Source organism: Primulina tabacum, chromosome 5 (genome assembly GCF_025594145.1).
Source record: "Primulina tabacum isolate GXHZ01 chromosome 5, ASM2559414v2, whole genome shotgun sequence".
NCBI classification, from domain to species: domain Eukaryota; kingdom Viridiplantae; phylum Streptophyta; class Magnoliopsida; order Lamiales; family Gesneriaceae; genus Primulina; species Primulina tabacum.
This window is the reverse complement of record NC_134554.1, coordinates 6,957,346-6,969,895: the sequence shown is the minus strand read 5'-3', so window position 1 is coordinate 6,969,895 and position 12,550 is coordinate 6,957,346. Positions and strand designations below refer to the sequence as shown.

The following is a 12,550-nucleotide window of genomic DNA, read 5'->3' as shown; positions in this document are numbered from 1 at the left end:
GAGATCATATAATATATTGAAAGATGATTACATAATATTTTTCAACTCTAATTATTGTAAAATTTGAGTCAAATATAAGATGTATAATAATGTTGAATCTCATCTTTCATATCAAATTGTTTATAAAATTGTTCACAAAAATGCTTGTGAGCCCGAGTCATGAATCAATTTGGTGATATAGATATCCGATTTCAAAAATAATGTGTAATGCATGTTGATTTGAGTGTGTATACTAATAAATTTTAACAGTAAAAATATATTGTGTAATATAAAATAATTTGAGTAAAAATATTAATTTTTATGTCAAAAATATTATTTTTCATTGTAAATATAGACCGAATCAACATACTCCTACTCCTAGTTGTTCTGAGTGTGATCATGCTATCAAATCATTTTACAAATAATTCTACACTGTTTGATTGCTTATGATATTTTTTTAAGCTCTTGACTACCAAATAAAAACAAAGAACTTTCAATTCAAGACTGATTATCATACGTTTTATTGAGAAATATCTGGATACACACATGTATGTGTATATATAAATATTTGTATATTTTGCACATGATGTGTGTGCATACTATATTTGATGATCACGAATTCCACTCAACTTTGATATATAAAATAGATAGATATCTCTTGGGATCTGTCATTACCCTTAAAATGTCTCTTGTGGAATATTATATTCAAATTCTAAAGTTTTAGAATCAAAATTTATAAAACAGTATGTAAAATTATTTTTTCCCTCAGGCTTACCATCGAGTTAATCTTGTGTACAAGAATTAAAACTTTTTATCCCATTGAGTAAGATCGTCCAATTTACTCTTACAAATTTTTTGTTCAAGTTAAATCATTTAGTCCAAAAATTATAAATAAAATAAATGATTAATACGATAAAATCTTACAGCTGCAAATTTCTTCTCAAGCACGTCTCTCCTGGTAATTTTTATTCTTTTTAAAAAAAGACTAAAATATCTTTTTTTAAAAAACTGATATTCTAAAATTTTATAATAATTCTATGTTTGAAATTTAACTATTTATAAAATATAGTTTTTATATAATTATATTTATATTATATAATTAGTAATTAATTTTCCACGATGTTGTGAATTTCATTTTCGCATTTCATGACATTTACTTGTTTTTTTTACCCAAAACTTTGGTACTTTTCGATAAATAAGAAAATATTCAAAAAAAATTCATCGTTTCGGGGGAGAGATATAAACAAAAAAAGCATACCATATATTAAGTGATTCTTTTACCACGAAAGTTTACATGTAAGAGATATAATCACATTTTTTATTATATAGATTTTCATATTCCATTGTCTCTATAAATTTATGTAATATTCTAAATAAAAAATTGAATCGATATAATTAAGTAATTTTTTAAGAAAACCACATATAACGTCTATTATGTTAGTTGTCTTCTATCGGTTGGATAAAATACTTGGGAGTTGTATATACGGTCTTGGACAATCCTCCCCCTTTAAGCTAGCTTTTGTGGTTGAGTTAGATACAAGTTCCAATCTTAACAAGTTAATACAAACACAAAAAATTCTTAATATATTATTTTTACAAAATTTTCGATATCGAATCTTAAAATATGAAACCAAAATTAGAATTAAAATCGTAAATTAATAATAAATTTTAAGATTTTGTAGTATATATCGACAAGTAGAATAACTAATCAAACCATTTAATCCATATAAACTAATTTTTATTTATTTTCTTCTAAATATTAATATTATTTTATAGTATAATTGTCAAATAATTAGTTCTACTGTCTCGTTTATTGCATTGCTACTTTTCTTTTTTATTACTTTTAAAGTAATCCAAAATCGGAACGGTCGAATTATAACGGTGGTGAGTGGTTAACAATGCCGGCGAGGCTGTTGGATGGTTCCAGAAGTCAAAACTGCGGCGGCGCGTGGCTTGTCATCGTAAGAAAAAAAAGGCAGTTACAATGGCCATGCCCCCTCACTCACATGACGACAGAGGATATTTTATATATTTGTCTGCGCTATTTCTAATGACCTTTCCCTTGCCCGCTTCCTCTCATGCCTTTTTCGTGACTCTTCGTACTTTACCACTCTCCTCCATTTTCCTCCACACGCTTTTAGCCACAGCTCCAAACTGCTCCACCCCGAATTTCTTCTCTTTTTTTTCCCAGTTTTTGTACGCTCTTGAACCGCTGATTTCTCTTTTTTTTTTGGGGCCCTTTTCTGCTGTAGTGGTTTTGGGGCGAGTTAATTGAATTGAGCTTGTGGATGGGCTAATTCAAAAAGTTCTGCGGGGATTTGGGATAAGGTACTTTTACTTTTTGAAGGAATATTGTTGTAAATGCTTATGGTTTCTGAATTGGTGGACTGGTGGTGGACTTCTTTGACTATTGTGAATTCTGTGTTTTAGGTTCTACTTCAATTTGTACTGGCAGTTGATTTTGATTAATATATGATTTATGCTATCTGCTGTCGCATATGATACTGTAACATATGGTTTTTAATTGGAATTTTTCAGTTCATACGGTATCCATATAATTGGTTAACTTCTTTCCTGTTTCCTTATTGTATGGACTTTTTAGGAAGTTTGGTAACTACCAAGAATGGTCCGGTGATTAATTCATAACCATGATATTTGATTGTTACATAATTTAATGGATACTCCTGATAGTGAGAAAGTTTCTGAGATAGTTGACGTTGTGAAATCATGGATTCCTCGGATGCTAGAACCTGCAAACATGTCCAGGGATTTCTGGATGCCAGACCAGAGCTGCCGCGTGTGCTACGAGTGTGATTCCCAATTCAATATTTTTAATCGCAGGCATCATTGTCGACTGTGTGGGCGGGTTTTCTGTGCCAAGTGCTCTGCGAACTCTGTTTCCTTGTCTTCCGATGTGCTCAAGAGTGGTCAGGAAGACGGGGATAGGATTAGGGTTTGTAATTATTGCTTCAAGCAATGGAAACAAGGATCAACTAATGGTGATTTGATGGCTGCATCAAGTCCTGGACCCAGTGTGTCTCCCTCATCCTCAAGTTTGATTAGCACTCAATCTAGTTGTCGCACCTGTAATAGTGGCTGCTCTGCTGGTTCAATTGGATATTCAATGGGACCCTTCCAGCATGTTTCATGTGATATTGGTCCAAGCCCATGTCAGTCTGAGCAGACGGATTCTAAGTCAGGAAGGCAAAATTTGGCAACAAGCCCCAGAAGGCTTGACTATGTTGATGCTGGGGATTCTTACACCGAACAGTTTGGATCTTACTGCAGGTCTTCTCATTCAACTACCTAATTTAATTCTAGCAAAAGTGATAAGTTTTTTGGTTTGTTGAAATGACGGTGGTTTGTTTTTGTCCTTTACTTACAGAATTGTTCATTTTGTGATAGGTTTTCCCTGTTTGGAATTCTCCTTGATTGAGTTTGTGTTTATCTACGAGCACTTTTTACGTGTTCTTGTTTTTTCGGTCTGATTACATCAAGTATTTAAGGAGTATCCTTTTAGATTCAATTGAAGATGCTGGTTTTAATCTGGCGTGTCTTCGTGTCTTTTGCCTTTGGCTGCAACATTTTTTCTCTAGATAATTGAGGACTCATTGTAGAGACTTATCAGGACAGCACCTACACTTGTGACAAGGAAACTTCCTTGTGTTGCACGTGGAAGTTCCTGGAAACACAGCCATTTATTTATTCTCTAAAGAACTCTTGGAATTGAGATTTGTTTTTCCAGTGAAATTTTCGAAATACTTTTACGTCTTTTCGATTTTATTTCTTGATAGCACACTTCTAGTGTTGATGAATCCTTCAACTGACTTTGAAATTCTGTGTATATAATACTTTACCAGATGCTTGGAACAATGGGAAAACACTCGGTATTTCCATATTGAGCAGTTTTTAAATCGTCCACAAGTTTCTTAAGTGATATTGTATTTATCGATTCTAAATGCTCGACTCTCACCACATTTATACCGAGGGTGAAGCCCATTTCAGTCGCAGACCTGACGTCATTTTATAGACGGATTTCAAGTGGCACCAAACTGTACATATGTGATATCATTTAATAATCATCTATTTGTTCTTGATTAATGTTGTATCTATAAATCATATAGATTGGTTCTCTTTTGCCCCTCAAATATAAAATAGCTTTAGCATCAATCTTTGACACACTGTGTTCTTGAGCTTTGTATATGTTTAAGGTATTATGCTTAGGTTTTAACTCTTTCTTCCTAGTAATTCCCTCATAGTTTTATTTTTTCATTATGTGATTGGAATTCCAGAAGTGATGATGAGGATGATAGCTACCCTTCACATGTATCACATTCTGGGGCTATTTGCTTGAGCCCTTCTGATGTGTGTTACAGTACAATCAACTGTGGGGGGGATAAAAGCGTATACCAGCCACATGAAGTGCACCCTAATGATGAAAATGGGGATTCAACTTATAATTCGACTCTGTTTCCTGAAAATTTTGAGTCGCAGGGAGTGGATAAAGTGACAAAGCTTGGGGAAGAAGAAGAGCAAAATGATGCACGGCATGACCCTCCACCTGTTAATATTTTGAATGCCGTTGACAATGAACCTATGGATTATGAAAACAATGATCTGCTATGGTTACCTCCTGAGCCTGAAAATGATGATGACGAGAGAGAAGCTCTTTTATCTGATGATGATGATGCCAATGAGGATGCTGGGGGAGAATGGGGTTACCTACGCTCTGGCAGCTTTGGTGGTGGAGAATCCCGAAGTAGAGATAGATCAAATGAGGAGCATCGTGAGAGTATGAAAAGAGTAGTTGGCGGGCATTTCAGAGCTTTGATAACTCAACTTCTGCAGGCTGAAAACCTACCTGTTGGCGACCATAACATGGAAGAAAGCTGGTTGGACATTATAACTAAGTTATCATGGGAAGCTGCCACTTTTCTAAAGCCAGACACAAGTATGGGAGGGGGAATGGATCCTGGAGGATATGTTAAGGTTAAGTGCATTGCTTGTGGGCATCGAAATGAGAGGTGAACTTAATTGACATCCCAGTACTCAGTTACTGCATCAATCTTCTTTTTTTGTACTTGGTGATTACTCTTTAATGCCTTGCAATATGATGGTATACATGTGGTTATTGTTGGTACAGAAATATGGCTTTCCAATTGCGCAGGTTACTTTTTTGTGAATGCAGCAGAACAGGTATCTGGAGTTGTTGGCTAGCTATAAGTATTACTTAATATATGTCAGTAGGCATTTTAGCTTCTGATTGATCACCTGTCAAATTCCAAAAACATGACTGTTTTTTCCTAATGGATAAATCTAATATGGGAATATTTGAAGAAAATATCCAAGTTTCTGACCTCACAGCATTTGAAATATATGCATGTCTTTAATGTGTTAAATATTAATGCCATCTAGTAGTAGTTCATATTTCTGATAAGATCCTTATTGTTTTTTTATCAGTATGGTTGCCAGAGGGGTCGTTTGTAAGAAAAACGTGGCTCATAGACGAATGAATTCAAAAATTTCCAAAGCACGTTTACTACTGCTTGGTGGTGCTTTGGAGTACCAACGGGTTTCTAACCATTTGTCAAGTTTTGATACTTTATTACAGCAGGTTGTGACTCTGACTCTGAATTGACTTTTCTACGTTCTGATATTCTTTACCATCATCTATAGGATTTTAAATGGCTTTAATTGTGATTTTTTTCACGATGAGAAGATTTCTATTTACTTGATCTTATGGACTCCTTGGCGGTGTTTTTCTTGTTTCAGGAAATGGACCATTTGAAAATGGCTGTAACAAAAATTGATGTGCACCACCCCAATGTTCTTTTGGTAGAAAAATCAGTTTCCAGATATGCACAAGATTATCTTCTTGCAAAAGAGATATCTCTTGTTCTTAATATCAAGAGGCCCCTTTTAGAGCGTATAGCGCGCTGCACTGGTGCACAAATAGTTCCTTCAATAGATCATCTTTCAGCTCCAAAATTAGGGTACTGTGAATTTTTCCACGTGGAAAAGTTTATGGAAGATCTTGGAAGTGCCGGTCAGGGCGGGAAAAAGTTAACAAAAACGCTGATGTTTTTTGAAGGCTGCCCTAGGCCATTGGGATGTACTGTAAGTCTGTAATCACTTTCACTGATCACATATATTGTTTTGGTCGAGTGTGTTTTTAGTTCATCTATGTCTAGAAGAGGAAAACTATATATGCTGTATTTAGCGATTCTAGGTTTTGAGGGTTTGGAGACCTTAAGGTAATAAATAGTGCATGGCTTCTTTTTCTATCTTCCTCAAAGCGTATGTGTAAGATGTTTTTATTAAGGAAATAAATTCAATGACTGATCTGGAATTTTTTTATCGCATATAAATTTTTGAAACGACTGTTTGATCTAGTTAAGCTGTATCACGGGGCTGTTCATATCAGTGATGCAATACTGGTTGATTTCGAATGATAAATTTAGCATCTCGTGAGTAATAGATGTTAGTAAATTGCAAAAAACTCAACGTTTTGGTAACACAAGGTAGGTGATTTCTGGCTTGCTGATGGAAACGTTGCACCTATGTTTGACTGTTTGCCAGTTGCATCTTATTATCTGCTTTACCATTGTTTAAACTCAGATCTGGAATTCAAAGTTATATCTCTGTAAGTTTTCTGTAGATTCAGTTTATGCCTGATAGCCAAATAAGGACTGAGAAATTTTTTGTTTTTCATAAATTTACCTTTTGTCTTTCTTGGGAAAAGTTGAAAGGTTTTTCTTCTCCTTTAATTTCTTTTTTAAGTTTTTTTTTCCCGCTTTTCAAATTTCTCTCCTTTGCAGGGGTGATGAGGAGTTCGAGGATGTCTGACCTGTTGGTTTTATAAATGGAAAATATGGGTTTTGCTATTGGAGTTTTCTTGTTAAAGGAAAAATTCTCTGTTTCATTTTTAAGGATGAGTTGGTTTCTCTAAAAGGATAGTCTGGATTTTGTTAATGTCTGACTGACTTTGTTCACAATATCTTCTGCTTCTTTAATGGAGGTTATTGTGAAAACTCCTGCTGTTCCATTTTGCTTAAAACATGTTCAAATAAGAAAAGAGCAGTACGAATTTATTATGTACTTTACAATAAATTGCTTTATTGACTTTTCCTTTTTGGCTTATCCATTTTGTTTCTTATTGGGCCTCAGGTTTTACTCAAGGGTGCCAGTGGGGATGAGTTGAAGAAAGTGAAAAATGTTATCCACTATAGTGTTTTTGCTGCCTATCACTTATCTCTAGAGACATCGTTTCTTGCTGATGAAGGTGCTTCTCTGCCAGAATTCCATTTGACATCTCCAATCAAGGTTGCACTGCCTGATAAACCCTCAAGCTTTGAAAGGTCCATAACTATGGTAGCGAACACCAATCTTCATCCTACTGAAAAACCTCAAGGGTTCCATCAGCCTAGCTGTCAGTCTAAGAACAACCTGTTTCTTGATATCAGACAATCGTCTAGAATAGTTCCCATGTCTGAGACAGAGCCTCGAGGCTGTGCTCAAAGTGCCAATTTTGCATCTGCCATGGGTAATACTGACTCTATACCTCTGCAGGAGCATATCTCTGATGCTGATTCCTACAAGGAGACAAGTGGTCTGGGTTTCAGAGAATGTTATGCAGCTAAAACGCCTTTGAATCAAATAGGTGAAATGGAGGGAAAAGATTATCTAGTTTCTAACCACATTTTCAGCCCAGAGGTTTCTAGACAGAGATTTGGCTTTTTTTATGCTCATGGGAATAAACTGCCTTTGCATTTGAACAGTTATGAATTGAAATCTTTGGGACAGGATAGCATTGATATTCATGGGGAGTTAACATCGTCGAAGGAAGAGTTTCTTCCCTCACCATCTGATCATCAGAGCATTCTGGTCTCTCTTTCGACAAGATGTGTGTGGAATGGAAGTGTATGTGAGCGTGCTCATCTGTTTCGAATCAAATACTATGGATGCTTTGATAAACCTTTGGGTCGATATCTTTGGGATAATTTGTTTGACCAGGTATCTGATTTTTTCCAACATCGTCATATGCTACTGATGTGACTATATTTTACACATCAAACTTTGAGAGAGTGGTTTGTAAATTCTTATCAGGGATACCGGTGTCACTCATGTGAAATGCCATCAGAAGCACATATTTATTGCTATACTCATCAACAAGGCAGCCTTACAATTTCTGTAAAAAAGCTTCCAGAATTCCTTTTGCCTGGTGAGCGAGAAGGAAAGATTTGGATGTGGCATCGGTGCCTACGTTGTCCAAGGACCAATGGTTTTCCTCCTGCCACCAAAAGAGTGGTTATGTCAGATGCTGCCTGGGGTTTATCTTTTGGAAAATTTTTGGAACTTAGTTTTTCAAATCATGCTGCTGCAAGCAGGGTTGCTAGCTGTGGTCATTCTCTTCATAGAGATTGTCTTCGATTTTATGGGTATGCATTTATTTTACTTATCTGGATATAATTTAATTTAGTGTTCTCCAATTTATCTGTTGGCTGTTGAGTTTTTTGCAATCCTGCAAGTTGAAAATCCAGCTGAATCTCATATCTGCTCCATTTCTTGCGGGTGGGTAATAATTAGATTAGCTCCTTGATTAACTAATGGGATTTTTGTTGAAAATCCTGTTAGTTTGATGTCTGATATAAGGCATTCTACTTAATGTCCTTTTATGATTGTTGACTAACTGCCCTTTTATCAATGTCCTGCTTCACGTCTGTTCCAGACTTCCAGTTCCTTCATATCTGTGTGCAAAGTTGCATCTGTTTTTTAGCTTTCTTCTTAGACAGTTGTTTCTGTCATAAATACAGATTTTCTATTATACTTCGCTTCAGAAGCTCTCGACATAATCCGAGTGTTGTACTCTTAGAATTTGCTAGCTTAGTTTGTTTTGACTGGATCTCAACATTTTCTTACATGGTTGTACTATATGCAGTTTCGGGAGGATGGTAGCATGCTTCCGGTATGCTCCCATCAATGTTCATCGTGTTTATCTCCCACCCTCAAAACTTGAATTTAATCATAAAAAACAGGAGTGGATACAGAAAGAACTCGACGAGGTGAAAGTTTGTAAATTTTCGGCTCATTGCTCCCCCAGATATTTGTAGTTCGCAGCATTTATGCCATGGTACAATTATTCATTACTACAGGTCAGCAGCAAGGCATGTCTTTTTTTCACTGAGGTATTGGAAGTTCTGCCTCAAATATCTGAAAAAATGGCTAAACGGGCTTGCGCGAAAGCACCTGAATCAGTTCAGCAGATTGCAGAACTGGAATTGATGCTTCAGAAGGAAAAGGAAGATTTTGAGGTGGTTTCTATGGAAAGTTACTCAATTTGCAAACCCTAAATTCAGTTGGGGTGAATTATATTTGTGCTTTGTTGAACTTGCATGAATACAATCCATTCAGAAGTTTTAGTTTCTTAGTTTTAATCCCCCCCAATAAATGAATAAAATTATCAGTCATATTTTCTTCCTCACAGCGTTCGTTAGTGCTGATATCTTCCTCTAGTTTTTTCTGGATACAAATGGGAGTTTAAGTTCCGATTTTTGCTTCTGAAAAAGTATCTCCTTATCACTACAAAAACAAAATTACGTTCCTCTTTTATCTCCATATCTAACCAAAATCATGATGTTTAGGAGTCACTGCGGTGCATTTTCAATAAGGAGGCTAAATCTGGTCTGCCGGAAATTGACATTCTTGAGATCAACAGACTCAGAAGGGAGTTAATTTTGCGCACTTACGTCTGGGACCAGCGTTTGATACATGTTTCTAGATCTAATTTTCTAGGTTGGAGCAACTCAGTGCCACAGCTGACAGAGAAGCCTGGCAAATCATGGGAAAGACCAACTGGGATAGATGTGTCTCCCAGGTTAGGGAGAGGCTTCAGTAGCTGTGATTCTTCTCTTGAAAATTTTAAGCCTGATAGCGAACTTGCTGGGAAAGAGCATGGCCAAGTCAACTCAGGTTACGAGATTGATAAATCAGTGGACACGAGTTTGATTGAGAGCGATATAAAGAAACCTGACAGTTTTCAATGTTCTGGCTCAAGTTTGACAAGGAAGCCAGACATCCCAGAAATTGGAAAAAGTGTGCGACGGGCTCGATCAGTGGGGCAGTTCCCTACAGTGGAATCTCTATCTGATAATTTAGATGCGGCATGGACTGGCAATCTCCCTCCAGCATCTATGGTTTTCGAGGAGAATGAGATTGGATCCCCGAATCTGCTTTCCAGAAGCTCTACTCCTGGCATTGTGTCAACCTCAGCTGAACCTGCTGAAAGTAACTTTGATAGTGGTAAATATATGGCTGAGGATATTCATACCTTACCTGCAAAAAGTCGTAGTGATGTGGACAATCCAAGTAGTTGGATTGGCATGCCGTTTTCAACTCTGAATCAGTCATTTAACAAGAATTCTTCTCCAAATGGGCTGCAGCTTTTTAAGATTAGCGACTATTATCCTGTATATATCTCATCGTTGAGAGAGCTGCTATGTTGGGGTGGAGCTAGGTTGCTGCTACCCTTAGCTTCTAGTGACATTGTTGTTCCAGTTTATGACGATGAGCCTACTAGCATCATTTCATATACTCTGGTCTCACCAGACTACAAAAATCTTATGTCAGAGGAACCTGAAAGACTATGGAAAGATTCTGTAGGATCCTCAAGTACATTATCGATTTTGGAGCCATTTAATTTGTTTTCACCTTTTGATGAGACACCTTCCGAATCCTTAAGGACTCTTGGTTCTACGGATGAAAGCATCTTATCCTCTGGCTCGCGAAGTTTCTCAGGTTTGGACCCGCTTTTAGTTCCAAATGCGCTGCATGCCAGAATATCTTTCTCTGATGATGGCCCTCCAGGAAAGGTGAAGTATAATGTGACCTGTTATTTTGCAAAGCAGTTTGAGGCCCTGAGGAAAGCTTGCTCTGCAAGTGAGTTAGACTTCATTCGCTCTCTCAGTCGCTGTAAGAAGTGGGGTGCACAGGGAGGTAAAAGCAACGTCTTCTTTGCCAAAACATTGGATGACAGATTTATTATCAAACAGGTAACGAAGACGGAGCTAGAGTCCTTTTTTAAGTTTGCCCCATCTTACTTCAAGTACTTGTCAGAATCTTTAAAGACTGGATGTCCCACTTGCCTTGCAAAGATTTTAGGCATCTATCAGGTATCAACTATTATCTACTAAGATCTTTTGACTAATTTCCTACTTTTTTGTGGCTAGTCAACTTTATTTTTAAATTCAACTTGCGACAATAGGTTCATTGAATGGCTTATCTGTCTGGATTATGACAAACTGATTTTGCCCACTATGCGAAGTTCATAAAAAATGTCATGTTTAGAACTTCGCAAACCTTTTGCTAACTCCATCTTGCTTTCAAAAACTTTTCAATTACATTCCGTCTTTTGACACCAATTTGTAGTCTGCCATTTCGGAAAGTTGATGTTTTATTTGGGTGGTGGTAAATACGAAGGTCACATCAAAGTATCTGAAAGGAGGAAAAGAATCAAAACTCGATGTTTTGGTGATGGAGAATCTTCTTTTCAATCGTAATATCACCCAACTCTATGATCTTAAAGGATCTGCTAGATCACGGTATAATCCGGATTCAAGTGGAAACAATAAAGTTCTTCTTGATCAGAATCTCCTAGAGGCAATGCGAACTTCTCCTATTTTTTTGGGAACTAAGGCAAAACGTCTACTGGAGAGAGCAGTGTGGAATGACACTTCTTTTCTCGCCGTAAGTTGTGAATTTGTTTTAATTCTTCTAAACCAGTCGCCACTTTCACCTTCATAACTAAATGCATGACATAATACCATGCGAGTGCTGACGGAAAAATTCTTGGCTTCTGCGTATTTATCACTATTCCCTTTTGTATTGGTCCAAATTTAACCATGACGCAACCATCTCTTTACGTAATATATGGACCGAGCAAAACTGACTTGTTTTTTTTACTCTGGTACAGTCGATAGATGTGATGGATTACTCGCTGCTTGTTGGTGTAGATGATGAAAAGCACGAGTTGGTACTTGGGATTATCGACTTCATGAGACAATACACATGGGACAAACATCTTGAAACCTGGGTAAAGGCTTCAGGCATCCTCGGAGGCCCCAAAAAATGCTTCTCCCACAGTGATTTCTCCTAAGCAATACAAGAAACGATTTCGGAAAGCAATGTCTGCTTATTTTCTAATGGTGCCAGATCAGTGGTCTTCGTCAATACCAGACAGTGGCTCTCAATCAGAACAATCTGAAGAAAACATACAAGAAAAGGTGCCTACAAAATCATAGTACTTCCATTTGTACGCCATCTTAAGTTTGGGTGGGCTGTTTTTTTTGCCCAGAAATTTTTCTGTAAAAGTATAGACGCCTAAATGTTTCCGATAGCAAAATGTATACCCTTTTTTGCATGCAAATAATTTCTTACAAAACTTTTCTTGATAACATGCGGATCCGATTTCTCCTTGCATATTGACTGCCGGGTCTTTTGTAGCGGTTAACTTAAAGTATATTATTGCATGTAAACACCCATTATTGGTTTCAGAATTTAAGTTCGATCATCGTAA

General features: G+C 36.7%; 1 pseudogene; it reads left to right on the top strand.

Moving 5' to 3' along the window:
* The first annotated feature begins 1,860 nt into the window (after positions 1-1,860).
* LOC142546020 (1-phosphatidylinositol-3-phosphate 5-kinase FAB1B-like) lies at positions 1,861-12,415 on the top strand (annotated as a pseudogene).
* Positions 12,416-12,550: the final 135 nt, after the last annotated feature.